We start from the raw sequence: 17050 nt of genomic DNA, 5'->3' as shown, positions 1-17050 counted from the left end.
GGGTTGCAGCGAGTGCTTAGGAAAGGGGCTGCCGGGCATGTCCAGGGCTGGCCCAGAGCAGGTGACGAGTAGGAGGGACGAGCGCGTGCTTTTTAGTGCTCGGAAGCCGGACGCCAGGAGCAGGAGGCAGGCTGGGCACGGGCGGTGGCGCTCCCAGGCCTGCCTTAACTGCCCCGCCCGCCCCTCCTCTGGGTGCTGTGGCCCCTCTCCTTCTCCCCAAGGCCCCCAGGCCCACCCACGCCCTCCCACCCGACACCCCTCGAGGTGACACGATGCCCCCTACTTGTGGCAAACGTCACTGCCTTCCTGGAGCTGGCCCACGGAGGCCGGCCAGGGCCCAGGGAGGTGTCCCCATGTTTTCCGGCAGGTGTTTCTTTTTTCCGAGGTCCCCTCCCTGGACGGGGTGGCAGCGTGCCGACGGAAAGCTCTCAGTGCCTCTTGGTGAAGGCACGCTGGCGCTGACGAGCCTCTCCTCCGCGCCTGATGCGGGCGGGCTCCGGGAGCCGGTCCATCTTGAGAGCTGACTGCAAACCCCGCACAGGGATTTGAAAGTCTCCAGAGAAGGACCCAGAACATACACGAGCGCGCGGAGCAGGCCTGCAGCATCGCTGGCACACGGCGTCGGGAGCCACGTCTCTTCTGCCCGAAAGGCACTCGATGCCACCCCAGCCCGCTGGGGACAGAGCTTTGGGGTTCCCCAGAGAAGCAGGGCGCCTTCGTTTACAGTAAAACGTCAAGTATTTCAAGGTTTCAGGCCTTCGGGCCTGACCGGGCACACATCGACGGGTCGCCGTTTCACGACCTGGTTCACGTGAAAACGCCGGCCTCAGCCCCGGGGTCAGGACGCCGGGGTCGAGCAGGTCGGGGGCCCCTGGCCGCGCGCACACGAGCCCTGAGCAGGGTCGTCCTTCCCGGGGCCGGGGGCAGCCGGCAGGGGCCCGAGCACCCGCCCCGGCTGTGGTCAGCACAGCGCCGGAAGCTGCGCTCTGCTCTCTGCGTCGCTGGCAACGCCGGGGAAAAGTTTGCCGTCGAGCGCAGCGGGTGTCAGGCTCTTCCGGAAGCGTGACGAGCGCTGGTGACGCCGGGTGCTCCCGCCATGAGCAGGTGCGAGCCTGCGCCCGGGCGGCCTCCGCGGTGGCCGGGAAGGAGCTCGAGCTGGGCCCCTGAAGCTTGAGGCCACCGGGCCGGGCCCTGCGGGCTGGCACGTGCCCACCAGGAGGCCTTTGCGGCAGGCCGGCGGGCGGAGCGCGGGACCCGCGTGTCCACGGACGTCTGCCCCGGGGAGGAGCTCGACGACCTGCTCTCGTGGCCGTGAGCTGTGGGGACAGCCTGGCCCTCCCCACTCAGGCGTCTGCGGAGCGGAGCCCGAGGCCGGGGACTCCCACCTAAGTGCTCAGTGCCCCTCTCTTCCTCCAGGCCTCAGCGGAAACAGCCTTGAGGCGGCAGGAAGCCGGCCCCGAGCCCCCAAGCGGCTGCAGGCGCCCGGTCTCCCCAGTGTCCAGGCTAAACAAAAACAGGTCGGAACGAGCGGGTGAGGACGGGGCGCCCTCCCTCGGCTGACCGCCCACCTCCCGCCGTCGGCCGCTCCCGGGGAGGGCTGTTCCACACGCCGGCCCCTCGCTGCAGCTGGCAGGGCCGCGGGGGGCTGACGCCGGGCAGCGGGAAGCGTCCCTGGACAGCGCTGGGGGCCGACGCAGCCCCCCGCCTGCAACGGGCCGGCCCCTGGGAGGGTCCCGTCTCCAAGCACCGCCGCCCCTGGCCCGCGGGGGAATTGGCCGCAGACATGGACTGAAGCATCCGGGCAGCCGCCCTGTGCCCTGCGTCTCCCACCGCAGGCCTGGGAAGAAAGGGTGGCGCCCCGAAGAGGCCGCGTCCCGGCCGCGGCAGGAGCAGACGGCGCAGCCCTCAGATGAGAGGGCCTAGCCGGGCAGACGGCAGAGGCTGCGCCTGACTGCGGCGTCGATACAGAGCAAGGAGAGAGGCTCCTTAGCGCGCCGGGCACTTCACAGGCTCCTCGGCTCACAGGGCACGGGGCGAGGCGGCTCTGCCCGGGCAGTCGCGTCCAAGCCGGGACGGTTTGGAGAGTCAAAGGGGCAAGGTTGAGAATTTCCCCAGCAAGGCAGGACATGCCGAGGCGCGCCCGTGGCAAACAGGCTCCTCCACGTCGGGCAATTTGGAAATCAACAGTCATGAGCGGTGCCTGCGCGTTAGTGACACTCGATGTGATAGACCATTTGCTGAAGTCGGTCTCTGATTCTAGAACTTTTTACAAGAGGATACAATTTTTATTCTAAAATGTAACAAAATAGTAACCAAGGTGAGGCTCTGATAAGGGAACACGTAAAGAAGATTTGCATTTATCAGTATTTTGCATTCTATAATTTATACAGAAGCAGTACAGTTAAAACACGACTGCAGGAAGTGGGTGTGGCTCAAGTGGTTGAGCTCCCACCTACCACAAGGGAGGTCCCGGGTTTGATTCTCAGTGCCTCCTAGAGAAGACAAGTAGCGACAGGAGATGTAACAAGATGACGCCATGACCTTCTTGATACAGAGGTGGAGTGGACATAACATCCCAGGGTCCATAGGAGAGAGGAATAGAGTGTGATTAGAGTGGACTTACTGGTGTTCTGCTGGGGAACTATTGTGATTAGTAAGGGGAGAAATTGTAGCATTGATGTAGAGAAAGTGGCCATGGTGGCTGCTGAGAGTAGGGAGAGGGAAGAAGAGATGAGATGTGGAGGCGTTTTTGGGACTTGGAGTTGTCCTGGGTGGTGCTGCAGGGACAGTTACCTGACATTGTATGTCCTCCCAGGGCCCACTGGGTGGACTGTGGGAGAGTGTGGGCTATGGTGTGGACCAATGACCATGAGGTGCAGCGGTGCTCAGAGATGGATTCACCAAGTGCAATGAATGTCACATGATGATGGAGGAGATTGTTGTTATGGGGGGAGGAGTGGGGTGAGGGGGTGGGGGGTACATGGTGACCTCATATTTTTAATGTAACATTTAAAAAAAAGTAAAGACAAATTAAAATTTAAAAAAAGATGACACCACGATATGATACAAAGAGGAAAGACAATGAGACACAACCGAGCAGGGAGCAGAGGTGGCCCAGGTGATTGAGCTCCCGCCTACCACATGGGAGGTCCCGGGTTTGATTCCCGGTGCCTCCTGGAGAGAAGACGAGCAGACACAGAGCACGCACAGCAAATGGACACAGAGAGCAGACAGCGAGCACAGACAAAGGGCGGGGGATAAGTCATAAAAAGAAATCTTTAAAACAAAAGCCAACACACGATGCTTGTGCCTTGGTTTGTAGGATTGAAACATTGGTCAAAGTCTTTCCCGCAGACAGTCCCTGTCCAGGCCAGGCCTCGAGCCTCTTTTCCTGTTTCTGTCAATGTGCGTTTGTCTTTCAGGTGCCGTGTCACTCGACTGCCGCTGGCCGCCCTCTGCCGCAGCCTTGGCCCTCACGGTGCCCGCGTCGGGAAGGGGGCCTCAGGGCGACTCAGCCCAGACGTTGGCACTTACGGCATCGCCTTGCCCCGACCCAGCTCGCCTCCACTAGGCCTCGGATAGGGAGTCCTCAAGGTGATTGCCGGGGGGCAGCTCTCGGGCCCCTTGGAGGCCCTCACTTCCCCGCAGCCTCAGGGTGACAGCCTGAGAGCTGGGGTGCAAAACGTAAATTAGATGCGATTCTTCTCCGTTCACGTCTCAGGTTCCAAGTGTGGTTTCTTTTAATTTTTATTTTCTTTTTTTTAAAGATTTATTTTTATTTATTTCTCCCTCCCCCCCGCATTGTCTGCTCTCTATGTCCATTTGCTGTGTGTTCCTCTGTGACCGCTTCTATCCTTATCAGCGGCATAGGAATCTGTGTTTTTTTTTGTTGCATCATCTTGCTGTGTCAGCTCTCCGTGTGTGCGGCACCATTCCTGGGCAGGCTGCACTTTCTTTCGTGCTGGGCGGCTCTCCTTACGGGGCGCACTCCTTGCACGTGGGGCTCCCCTACGCAGGAGACACCCCTGCGTGGCACAGCACTCCTTGCGCGCATCAGCACTGCGCATGGGCCAGCTCCACACGGGTCAAGGAGGCCCGGGGTTTGAACCACGGACCTCCCATGTGGTAGACGGACGCCCTAACCACTGGGCCAAGTCTGCTTCCCTCCAAGCTTGGTTTCAATCTTGAAATTTTTTAGAGGCAAAGCGGCGTCTTCTTGTAAAGCTTCTGGGCCCCCACTGGACACAGGGAGCTGCGTTTCCCAGCCTCCCTCACGGCGACGCCGGCGCCACGTGACCCGCTTGTCTTGTGCTGTAAGCAGAGGCGCGCTAGTCCCTCCTGTGGGCGGGGCCACAGAGCAGCAGGTGCGCGTTCCCCCAGGCCACGGCCGATGGAGAGGAGCCGCCCTGGAGGCCCCAGCTCTGCACGCGCTTTGGGCACAGCAGAAGTAAACCGTCAGAGGCGAAGCTTCTGTCACAGCAGCGTATCCCAGCACAGCCTTACTACTCACCCGAGTGCCGGCTTAACCTTTCTGCTGGGGCTGAGCCCAGGTGCTCGCTCACGGCGCCATTCCACCTCCTACCGGGTACACGCTTACCTGCCAGACGGCGACCGAGAAGCTCCACACCTGCCGGGCAGGGCGGGCTTCTCCCTGAGGGGCGCGGAGCACAGCACGTGGGGCCAAGAGCCGCTGAGGGGCCTACAGAAAGGTTTGCACGCTGATTTCTTGTAAAATCAGAGGGAAAACATAAATAAAATAATAATGAACATGTAACAAATCCAGCCTGGGTTATATTTGTCTCTATCCACGCAGACGTAAAATTTAATTTTTAACACTTTTTAAAGAGGAGGAGACCCCCAAAGGCAGAGGCGCTGGGAGCCACCTGAGGAGCCCTTGCTGGAGCGAGCTCGGCCCCCGTGAGCTCTCGTGGATCCCAGAGGAGGGCCAGGCATGGAAGGGGCCGTCGGCCGGAGGCTCCCCCGCCACCTCCCGGTAGAGATGAAGCGGCTGCGCGGTGCAGGGGGATGCCTGGTCGAGCGTGGGGAGGGAGAGGCTGCACCCTCAGCTCAGAAGCCCGGGATTCGCACCCAGCACGGGCCCCCGGCAGGGACAAGCCCTTCCCCGGCCACGGGCCACGGAGCTCACACCCCCTAACCTGCTGCCTCCTGCAGGCACCTCCCGGCCCAGCGCACGTCTTCCCGAGCAGGTCTTTCTCGTGCCCCGAGAGGATGTCGCAGGTGGGCGTCCGGGCTCCGGACCTGGCTCTACCGCTCACTGGCTGTGTGTCCTTGGGCAAGTCGCTCAGCATCTCTGTGCCTTGGCTTCCTTGTCACCGAGATGAGGATGCCGATAAGCTCCGAGGACTGAACCGGCCTGAGGACGCTCTCGGGGGTCCCCTCCGCACCCCCGAGGGCTGGTGAGCACAGACCCCCGGCCGCTGCCCCGGAGTCTCCGATTCTGTGATCTGGGTGGGGCCTGAGAATCTGCATTTCCGCCAGCTCCCAAGAGGCCGACGCTGGAGAGGCCCGGGGGCCCTGGCCCAGCAGTGAGCGGAGCCGCACACTCCAGACGCTCAGGGCCAAGCCCGGTGTTCGGGCAGTACCCAGCGCTGCTGCGGGGACAGCCCCGCTCCCCGCCCAGCCCCGCGCGCCAGACGCCGGGCTGTGCCCATCTGTACACGGCCCCCCAGGGCCAGCGTGCTCGCTCGAGCGCCAAGCTTGTCTCCCCAAGGCCGACGGACGGGGGGCAGGGTGCCCACGCTCAGGCTGGCCAGGCGTGGGGGGTGCTGACCCCTGCCCGCGGCCACCCGAGCGCAGAGGACGCCCCCCCTGCCGCGGTCACCCGAGCGCAGAGGACGTCCCCCCCCCCGCGGTCACCTGAACGCAGAGGACGCCGCCCCCACCCCGCGGTCACCCGAATGCAGAGGACGCCCCCCTCCTGCAGTCACCCGAACGCAGAGGACGTCCCCCCCCAGCAGTCACCCGAGCGCAGAGGATGCCCCCCACCGCGGCCACCCGAGCGCAGAGAACGCCACCCCCCTCCCCCGCAGTCACCTGAACGCAGAGGACACTGCCCCCACCCCGAGGTCACCCGAGTGCAGAGGACACCGGGCCAGCCTGGCCTTGCGGCCGTGGCAGAGAGCCTGACCTCGCCAGGGCCGGCGGGACCCTCGGGGCAGGACTGTGCTGCCACCCCCGCCCGGCCCGAGGACCCCGTCATCCTGCGGTGGCAGCCGCCTTGGGGGGCTGCCTGCGCGACTGGGGAAGCGCCCCCATCAGTCCTGACAGACGCAGCTGGGGCGCGGGACCCTGCGGCTCCAGCCCACCCGCCCGGCGCCCTAACCGGGGCCGCCGACCACGTGGCCTTTGTGTCCAGCAGGTGGACGCCCGCTGGCCTCGGCAGGTCCGTAAAGGGACGGAGGGCGCAGAGGCTAAGGGCTCCTGGGTGCCTGACCCCGCAGGGGACAGAAAACCGCTCCTCCCTGGTGCCACCCGCGCTGCTCGGAAGTGGCGGCCGCTTCCCTAAAATGCCCCGGGGCGCTGGCCGCCTGACCCCCAAGTGTCCCGTGGCCCTAATCCCACACATCCCCCCCACCCCGGGTCCCCCTGCCGGACGCCTCTGCAGGAGGAGCCCCCTACCTTGAAGATTTACCCCGTGGCGCCACGTCCGACGACAGGACGCCCCACAACGCCCTTTGGGAGTCATTCCAGCAAGTGGGCGGGGGCACCCCTTCTGTGCCATCCTCGAGGAGCCCGTGGAGAAGTGAGCCCACATCTGAGCCACACGGCAGGCCCTGTCTGTGTGGCTAGGGGGAAATCGCCTGCCCTCTCTGTGCTCAGCTCCCTCATTTGCAGAATGGGGAGCCGTCCAGGTTGGCTGTCGGGGCAAGCCGAGAGAGGGCACGGACGTCTGGCAACGGGTCCCAAGGCCCCGCCAGGGGCCCTCTTACTACCAGTGTGTCCTGTGGGTCCCCGGGCACCCCCCTCCCCCAGGCTCCCCGCTCACCTCTAGCAGCTGCACAGCTCCTTCATGTTCCTTCTTAGCTTCCACCTGAGCCTGTTTCGGGATAAAAAGAGAAAAGCGCAGTTACAGAGGGAGGACGGGAAGGGCGCCGGCTCTGCCTGGGCCGTGGGGGAGTCGATCTGACGCCCCTAATGCGCCCCGGAATCGAGGGCCCGAGCCCAGGTCTTGTGCTCCCCTCTGGGCTCAGTGGGGCGGGTCTCTCCAAAGTCTCCTGGTGTGGCCGGGGCGTGAGGGGGGCCCGGCCAGATGCCGGAGGAGCCGCGAGAGGCGGGGGCGCCGGGACGTGGGGGAGCCTCGGAGACTTCATGCGGCTGCCCGCGTTCCCAGGCCCGTGGCCGGCGCCGCCATCCCCTCTACGCCCACCACCCCAGGGCAGCCCCGGGAGCTCGGGGTGCCCCCGGGAGCCGGCCAGCGCTGACAGAGCCCGGGCAAGCGGCGGGGCCCTGTGAAGTCACTCACACAAAACCCTCTGCCCCCAGAAGAAGAAATTCCATGGGCGAAACCCATGGAATTTGGCTCCTTGGGCCAAAGAGCAAATCCACACAACACTGAAACCCACCGGCACTTCGGGTACGCCCCGAGTTGGAGCATCGTGATGCCAGCAAGCGCCTGCCGCTCCTGCCCGCCTGGCCTTCGCGCCTCCTGGGAAGACCCTCTGAATCTGTTGGGGATCCAGCTCCCCTCAACTGAGTACGGGCAGAGCTCCGGGTTTTCAGAGACTGGCTCGGGAGTGGGTATATGGCCAGCTGGAGCCACATCACCTTTCCTGGGACCACTGGGAGAGAGGAAGGCCGCCTCTCCTATGGGACTGGAACCTACGAGGGGTTGAGCCTGGAGCTGCTGCAGCCATCTTGCCACCAGGAGGAACAAGGCTGGGACTGCCAGGGACTCCACCCGGAGACCGAGGAGGAAGCCAGCCCAGGGAGGCAGAGGCGGAAGAGAGAGCAACCATGTTCCGATGGAATTTTTGGCCTTGGATTTAGCCGTGGCTGAAGCTAGAATTGTGTGGATCCTGAAACCAGCTGTGTCTGAAGTTGAATTGCTGGGAACGCAGATCCAGCTGCCTCTGAAGTCATCTTTTTTGTTATGTGCACAAATAAACTCCCCTTTTTGGGTTTGCTGTCCCCTGAAACCAAGCATCCTAATGAACACAACCATAAACTGCCAGAGGACAAGATGCTGCCCATTTAAAAGACGGGGACACTGAGGTTCATAAGCATCCGAATTCATATCCTAACACAGAAAAGAAAATATGTCACAGGCTCCTGCCCCCACGCTATCGCCACAGCCGACAGCCCTTCCCGACGCAGCAGGAAAACGCCCACTTAAAGTTCTCTCTCGACGTCTCCTGCACCTGCCTCTTCAGGCACCCACCTTGATAAAGAATCCATGCATCAAACTGAGATGTGCACTCAGAATTCTTAGTTCCTGGGGGAATAGTTTCTCTGGGACTAGAGAATAATTAGCAATGACCTACCCAACGTCAGCAGTAAGCAAAGGAGCATGACCCTAGCAGCTTCTCACTCGCAAAATTCAGTGGGTTGGGAAGAGGGAGGGTTTGGCTTCCCCAGCACAGGCCAAAAGTGAAAGCATTCTGAGAGTCCCCTGGAGTTCATTCATATGCATTTCATTCTCACATATTTCCAACGAGGCTTTTAAGACTCGGGGAAATGAAGAGAACACAGCACATTAGCTAAACCACTCTTGAATCCCACTGCAAGAGCCAATTGCTAAAAATGGTCCCTTTCAAAGCAAAAACAAGAACAACAATCAACAACAAAACAGAAAAAAGAAAAACCACCAGGGAACATGGAAGGATTTTATAAATAACACCCCCATTGAGTCAGTTGAGTCAAGGATGGTTTTAACTGGCAGGGTTAAAAAACAGAACTCAAAAAAGCTCCGTTGCAGGCTGCTAAAACCCAGCCAAGCTGGCTCCCAGTCAGCGTTCCGCTTCAGATGCAAATCAGGAGTTCCGCTTCACCAGCTCCTTGCAGGCTGGGCCATTCGGGCATTCAGAACAGATGGTTAAAATTAACAGTTAAAATTGGCGGCACCGAGGTCTAGCAGAGCCTAAGCAACGGCTTCGTAGCGCTCGCGGCGGGGGCCGCCGTCAACTCGTCGGAAAGCCGTGAGCCGCGTTTCCACGCCGGGACTGCAGGACCGGGCGAAGCTTGAGGGGAGCCAGAGCGCCGCGCACGGGTGTGAAATCATCCTGGGGCGGGGAGGGGAGGGGCGGGAAGAGGGAATGGGGGTTCAGAGAAGTGCAACTGGAAGCCCCCGACAGCTGCCGTTAAAGCCCACAAGCCAGGGGCGGCTAGGAAGGCAGCGAGTGTAGACAGAAGAGCCTCGGGTACGTCCAGGCGTCTGCATGGTGGAGGAGCCAGTGGGCGGGGGGCCCAGGAGCCTGGGGGACGGAGAGACTGGCCTGCTCAAAATCTCCCTCTGGGTCAAGCGGGGTGAGGACAGCACTGGCCACTGGGCGTGAGTCCGAGTGACCCCGACCCGAGCGGCTCCGGAGCCTGTGAGGACGGGCTCCAGGTCACGGGTTCACGAGAGCGCCGGCACTGTGGACAGAGGACGGCGCGCTCCTGGGCAGGTGCAGGACCGTCCTCAGGCCACGGGGAGTTCCGGCGCTGGCCCGGCATGGCGGGTGGACCGCCCGGCCAGTCCCTGGGTCACGGCCGCCCTGGGCTCGGGCCCGCTGAAGAGCTGGCTAGCCTCGGCTGCCTGGCCCACACGTGGCCTCTGGGTCCCCCAGGGAGGGGACGGGCGTGACAGCCGCACATGCTCCAGGGGTGGGGAAGGCGCCCTGAGCAGCCCCCGGCCCAGCAGGCGCCGCGCCGGGCAGACCTGCCCTCGGTTCTGGGGCTCACCCACGTGCCGCCGCGGGGCTCCCCCGTCTCCCCAGGTGCCCCCCGTCTCCCCGGGTCTCCCGTCTCCCCAGGTCTCCCCCTTCTCCCCAGGTCTCCCCATCTCTCCTGTCTCCACAGGTCTCCCCCAGGTCTCCCGTCTCCCCAGGTCTGAGAAGCCCCGGCCTAAGCCCGCCTCAGCCTCCCACCAGGGAAAGAGAGAAAGGAGTGCTGTGCCCCCATTTCTCAGAAAGAGGAGACGGGACGCCCCGTGGTCTGGCTCTCTGTTCACACCTGGAGGCTTTGCCTCCTCTTCAGAAACCCCCACCAGGAGCTCCGCTGCGCGTCTGTGCCGCCCACTCTCCAGACCTGTAACCACGGTTGTGCCTTTTTCATCTGCGGAGCAAGAGCTGGATGGAGCCATCCTGAGCCCCCTACCCCCACGGAGTGAACACCTGCTTTCTTTGTGAACAATTTAAGCCAGATAGACCACCAGTCCCTTCTGGAATAACGTGGCTGTGACCGTGACTGGTGATAATTGTCACCTTCCATCCAAGACCATCAACAAAACGTGCCCCGGGCACACGGCTCCACGACGCTGCCTCTCCCCAAAGCCGAAACAAGCCCCAGCCTGCCAGGACCAGGGGGCCACTTCCTGAGGGCCTTATAACTCCTAAGGGACTTTGGCAGCTGAAAATCAAAGCAGAGGCCCCGCCCGCCAAGACGAGCGAGGGCACACTGGAAGGCTCTGCCCGCGCAGCGGCTTTGCACAACCAGCAAGAACCGGCCGGGACAGCGTTCTCCAAGCTCCAGGAGACGGTTAACAAGGCGAGCACCGAGTCGCGAAAGGGGCCCTAAGCTGGCCTGGCTGCCCCCCACCCTCCCTTGGTATGGAGCCGGCCCGTGTCGGTGCGGGTGCCTGGTCCTGGCTCCCGAGGGAGCAGAGTGATTCTCGTGCACACCCTGGGAGCAGGTATATCTGGCCCCGCTGCCTGGTGATGCCTAGGGACTCACTGCCCCAAAACTTGCCCTGCGTGTAGAAGGCAGTTCACCCAGGTGTTCTACGGAACGCTGGGGAGAGCAGCCAAGTGGCTGCCGGGGGCAAGGGGCTGCTGGCTGCAGGACACAGCACAATGCAGGGACCACAAGGAAACTGTCCCAGGGAGGAGGGGACACTCGTGTCCACATAAAAGGGGTACGCACATACCCAAGACAAGACACATGCACAAAAAGGACCCGGGAGGCCCCCCACTCGGGCCTGGGGCTCTTCTCTAAACTCCCCGCGTGGATAAGCCCCCGGGGAGAGCCTCGCACGGGCGACCTGCAAGTCTGGGAAAAGGCGTGTCTTTTTCCTTCTTTTTCTTTTTGTCAGTTTCTGGCATTCAAGGAAAGCTCTGTCATAACACTAGCTGGATACAAGCTTAAAGAACAGATACTGCAGATTCTAAATTTCAGCAATAATGCATTAAAGTATCAAAATGCCCAGGTCTCAACAAATGGTGACAGAACATAGAAAGAAACAGCAAGCGCCAGCCTAAGCAAAGGAGAAGATTAAAGTGTTAGAAACCATCAACAAGGAGGACCGGACCTGGGACACGCCAGGCAAAGACTTAGAAAGGAGAGTTCTAAATGTGCTCAAAGAGCAAAGGGAAAACATGGACAGAGAACTAGAGGAAACCAGGAAAACGATAGAAGAACACAAAGAGAATGTCAATGAAGAGATGGGAATTATGGAAGGGACCCAAACAGAGCTGAAGATCCCAGCCACAGAAATTAAAAATGCCCTAGTGAGGTCAACACAGATTGGAGCCGGCAGAAGAAAGAATCAGTGAAATGAAGGTAAGCCATTGAAATCACCCAGTGTGAGGAGCAGAGAGAAGAAAGAATGAAGAAAATAGCCTGAGGAAGCTGTGGGGCACCAGCCAGTGTACCTGTATACACACTGTGGGAGTCTTAGAAGGGAAGAAAGAAAGAGGCAGAGAGACTATCCAAGGAAATAATAAATTTGAAAACTTCCCAAATGTAATAAATGACATGAATATGTCAAAAAACCCAAGATGCTCAACAAACTCCAACAGGATAAACCCAAAAAAGACCCACACCGCAGCATATTATAGCTGTCTTTGGATAAAGAGAGTATTCTGAAAGCCACAAGGAAGAAGCAGCGCCACGGACAAGGGAGCCTCAGTAAGATTCAGTGCTGATTTCTCACGGAAATCCTGGAGGCAAGAAGACAGTGGGAAGAAACAGTTAAAGCACAGAAAGCAAAAAATCATCCCCAAGAGTTCTATATCCATCCTAACTGGGTCTGAGATTAAGATATTCCCAGAAAAACAAAAGCCGAGGGAGCTCGTCACCACTAGCCTGGCCTTCCAAAAGATGCTGAAGAGAGTTCTGCAGGCTGAAAGGAAAGAACCACAGACAACAGACAGAAACTGCATGAAGGAACAAGGCTCTCCAGTGAGGGCAGACGGGGGTAGATACAAATGCTAGCACTCCTGTATTTTTGGTTTTCACTGTACTTCGCACAGGATCTAAAAGGAGAAGGGGGTGGAGGGTTTCGGTTTGGGGGTGCCACCCTTGCTGCTTTCCCATTCACACGTGGCTGCCCCTCCCACAGCCGGCCCAGGGAGCAAAAGCCAGCCCCTCTCTCCTATGTCGTGCCCGCTGTGCTCCGTTCTGTCTTTGCGCCACTGCTGTTCCTTGCTTGGACTCCTCAGAGCCTCCCTCCCGCACTACAAACATTCTCAGTGAAGCAGCCACCGCAATGTTTTTAAAAGCCGGTTGTTCTCCTGCTTCAGCCTCGAATGGCTCCCTGTTTCCCTTGGAATGAAATCCAAACTCCTGATGGCCCGCAACGCCCACCCCTCCCCGACCTCATCTGCCCTCTCCGGCTGCCCGCACGGCCACGCTGCCGTCCCCTCTGCCCCATGGGCACGCTGAGCTCCCCGCCTGGGGCCTCTGTGCCCACTCCCTGCCCTGGCATGGTGTGGGGGGGGGTCTCCCCGTTTAACTCCACCCTCGCTAAGCTGCCCCCCATCGGCCCCTGCCACCTCATCCTATTCATCTCCGTCGCGGCCCGGTCGCCACCTGCACCTGCTTCGGTTGCTCATTTGCACATTCGTTCACTTCTGTTCCGTGAGGCAGGGGCCCAATCTTATTCGCCAGTTTTCCCACCTTCTAGAACGAATGCTCATCGGCTGAGGAGATGGGAGACAGCCAACATCAGCTGGATGGACGAGCGAGCTGCTCGTCATCAATTACGGCTTGGCGGCTGTCCGTGACGGGAATCAAATGGAAACACAAACCCTAGAAGACGTGCCGATCTCCTTCCGCTCAGGTTTGACCTTGCTCCCCTCGTGTTTTTCAGAAACCAGAGCACCTAAGAGATTACAAAATTGACACAGGCGCATTTCATCCAGCTTCTCTTCCTCTGCTCCCCCACCTAGGAAGCATCGATGTGTCCAAAATAGAGAAAATGACAAAGGAGGGATAAAAGGAGCAGAGGAAATTGGATGACACACAGAAGCGATGAATGGCTGGAAAGCAGTGCTGGCTCCAGCTCGTCTTGCTTGGCTTCCAGGCGTTAGCAACTAGGATCCCAGGCTCTCGAGGAGACTGGCTGAGCAGAGCCGTCCTCGCCCGCGCGCTGGGCCGCACTTGCATTTCTGCTGGTTTATGGCTCGTCTCGGGCAGACCCCGCGGGGGACAGAGCTCCCGGAGCGCAGGTTTCATCGGCCACGCCCGCCGCCTGGGGGGCCTGGGGACGTGCCACGCGCCGCGCCCGGCAGCTCGCCTCTCGGATAACATCTAATGAGGCAGTGCCCCGTGCACCAGCTATCATGACAGGAAATGAGCGCTGGGCCGCCCTGCAGGCTAGCGCCGCCAAGTCTGTCCTCAATGTGAGGCGGCGGTGGGCACCGAGGGCTGGCCCCCGCGGTCCTCCTCGGTTGGCATCGGGGCCCATCAGCAGCCGGAGGGAAGCCAGCGCGCCCTGCGAGTCGAGGTCACAGCCCTGGAGGATGGGCAGACGGGCGGCGCTGCGCCCACGGGAGCAGCCGGGCGGGGCGCTGGGGGCCACCCCGTCCCCACGTCTGGGGCTGGCTCAGGGCAGTCCACCGGGCCGGGTGGAAGCCGGGCGCCCCTGCTGCTGCCTCCTGCCTGCGCCAGGCGGGGGAAGGGGGGGACGAGGGAGGGGGGCTCTGCACCCGTCCCCATGGCCCCCCAGCTCCTCAGCCCAGGAAGAGGCAGCTTCATGCTCTTTTGGTGGACGGAGGAGCCGGCCCTGCAGGGACGCGTGTGAATCCACGCGCTGCTCCTCCTCGCTCCTCCACCGCCTGCCCCTCCTTCCCTCCCTGGTTCTCTCTGCTTTGCTCTTTTTGTCTCCTTCCTTCCTTATCGTGTCGCTCTTCCTTTCTCGGGGCTTATGCTACACGGGCCATCTGCAGCTTGGGCAGTTGACTCGGCCCCGTGCCGTTACGCTCCCCTCCCCGGGGTAACTGCAAACTTCCTCTCTTAACCTCCCGCCCTCCACCCCCGCGACCACCAAACCGGGGTGCAAACACTTCCAGCGGCTCTGCCCCTGCACGGGGCTGGCCGGGCCGGACCGGCGGCTTTTCTCCTCGAGTCGACGCTGTCAGGCTGCTCTGCCCAAAGCGCCGAAGCCGCCCTCCCGGCCCTGCCTGCGCCCGGCGCCTCGGGCCCCCACGTGAGCTTCGTCAGGGAGCACGGCACGAGTCCGGGGGAGCACAGGAAGCACACGAGGAGGCAGGAGCGCGTCCAGACCTACATGAGGCAGGCCCAGGGGGAGGCCGGGCGAGCGGCGCAGCCCCCCGTGGGCACGGCCTGGCGCCCCTGCCCTGCCCGGGCCCCCGCCTCGGCCCCGGGTTTGCCCTCTGCAGAAGGTCCACGTCCCTCGGCTTGCCGAGCACACCGGCCACTCCCACCCCACCACCCCTCGCCGCTCGCCCAGGGAGCACCCACGGGGACGAGCGCCGGCAGCTGCCCGCCCCGCACCCACCCACCCTGCCGCCAGGTGGTCAGGGGGCCAGCGGCCCAGCGGTGCCAGCACAGGAGTCGGGGGGCCCTGGGAGCAGCCCCTTCCCCTCCCGCTTTCCCTCCCTGTCTGTGGTGCCCCCGGCAGGGAGCGGGCGGGGGTCTGCAGGGCCCCTTCCCCTCCCCCCCCCTTTTCCATTTTCTTCCTTCCAGGCCATATGCAAATAACAGCAAAGGCTTCTGGGCCTCGCCCTGTGTCCCGGGAGCACCTCGTCACGGAGCAGGGGGGCGACAGCCAGCCCCCTCTACGACTGAGGAAACCGGGGCTCTCCTCGCCCCCGCAGCTGGCAAGGGGCTGCCGGGCTCGAGCCGGGCCAGCTCTCGGTGGAGCTCTGGGTTGGGGTTCTGCTCCTCCCCTCGCTCTGACGACCGGGCACCCGCGCCCACTGCCGGTCCAGCTCCTTCCTGGTCTATGCCTCTGCGCAGACGCCCGGGGAGGCCCCTCCCCGTCCAGGCCCGTCACCTGGAGCGCGGTGGACCAGCAGAGGGGCTGCCCCGCTCGCCCTCCCCCCCGGCGCCCCTCGTCTTCTCAGGGCCTGCCTGCGCCGTCCCTCCTCTGAGATCGACGCGCTTTCTCGCCTGCCATGGCCTCTCCGTCTCCCCGGTCGGCCCGTCAGGAGAGCTGGCCGGGCAGCAGAGGCCACCCACGTGGCTGTCACGAGGTCAACAGAAGCCCCACAGTGGGACCGGCCACAGCGCAGCTCACGCTTGAGGAACCCAGCAAGCCGGAGAAAGTGCACGGCATGGGGCAGGCATCTCACGGCACGGGGTGGGCATCTCACGGCGCGGGGCGGGCATCTCACGGCGCCTGCCGCCATGCAGGAGGACACAGGGGACCGGGCGTAAAGCGCCTTCAATTCTCCCATTGCCTTTCTTTTCTGTGTTACCAAACGTTACAAAAACTTTGGTGTCATTTAAAATTTGGGCTATTTAACATAAAAGTTGGATTCCTTGAGAAATGGGAAGGTCTACCCACAGATCCCCCCAAAGTGGCTGGCAGAATCTGAGTCAGAGCGGCTCCTTCCGAGGGGTACACCCCCATCCACGGCCCCCATGGGGTACACCCTCATCCACGGCCCCCACAGGGTACACCCCCATCCACGGCCCCCACGGGGTACACCCCCATCCACGGCCCCCACGGGGTACACCCCCATCCACGGCCCCCACCGTGCCACCTGCCACCAGCGTTTTAAACATCTTCAGTTATGGGCAGGGGGGCCTCATTGAGGCGGGCGCTGACGCCTGCCTTCTTGCCTTGAACTTGGTGGATTTTGGGGTCATGAAGGAGTCAGCCTCAGGAGCCAGCGGGCGGGAGGCAGGGCCACAGCGGGCGGGAGGCAGGGCCACGAGGAGGCAGGGCCACGAGGAGGCAGGGCCACCAGCGGGCTACGGCGGCATTTCTTAAGTCCGCCCAAGTCGACGTTAGCAGAAAGGTGAGAAGCAGGGCCCATGGGGGTCTGCGGTGAGGGGGACGGGGAGTCAGGGGGGGCGACCGAGGGACAGGGGGGACATGGGGAAATACGGCAGGGGACAAGGAGGAAGTTTATTTTCATCAGTTTTTCCAAGCCGACCCCACCCAAAAGCTCCTTTCTTGTGTGAGGGATCTCAGAGCCAAGAGACTTTGCGAGGGAACGCGGAGGCGCCATCTCTCGGTCTGAGGACTGCGGTGGGCAGAGCCACAACGTCTGTTTCAGACGCGGCTTCCTTCTGTCCAGCGGTGCATACGTGGCCACCCTGCTGGCACCGTGGCTGGGTTTGTCTCCAAGCGCTAGACGGGGTGTGCTTAGCGTGCCCTCCGCTGCCTCCAGAAAGGACCCCAGGCTCCTCGCGGGCTGTAATTACCACGGCGCCGTGGCAGACGGCGGTCGTTTCAGGGCTGCCATGAAAACGCACACAGGGAGTGGGGCCCACAGGGAGCAGAGCCCACAGGGAGCAGAGCCCACGGGAGCAGAGCCCACGGGAGCAGAGCCCACAGGAGAGCAGGGACCACAGGGAGCAGGGACCACGGGAGCAGAGCCCACAGGAGAGCAGGGACCACAGGAGAGCAGGGCCCACAGGGAGCAGGGACCACGGGAACAGAGCCCATGGGAGCAGAGCCCACGGGAGCAAAGCCCACGGG

At 62.1% G+C, this 17050-nt stretch overlaps 1 protein-coding gene across 5 annotated transcripts in view; it reads right to left on the bottom strand.

Moving 5' to 3' along the window:
* The window catches only part of RIMBP2 (RIMS binding protein 2), a 252212-nt gene that overhangs the window by 58088 nt on the left and 177074 nt on the right, over positions 1-17050 (bottom strand). For all 5 annotated transcript variants that reach the window (XM_071209739.1, XM_071209737.1, XM_071209741.1 and 2 more), the window contains one exon: positions 7007-7057. The gene's annotated coding sequence lies outside the window, so the exon portion shown is untranslated. The remainder of the gene's footprint in view (positions 1-7006; positions 7058-17050) is intronic.

Source organism: Dasypus novemcinctus, chromosome 19 (genome assembly GCF_030445035.2).
Source record: "Dasypus novemcinctus isolate mDasNov1 chromosome 19, mDasNov1.1.hap2, whole genome shotgun sequence".
Lineage (NCBI taxonomy): Eukaryota > Metazoa > Chordata > Mammalia > Cingulata > Dasypodidae > Dasypus > Dasypus novemcinctus.
This window is presented reverse-complemented; position numbering and strand designations above follow the sequence as displayed.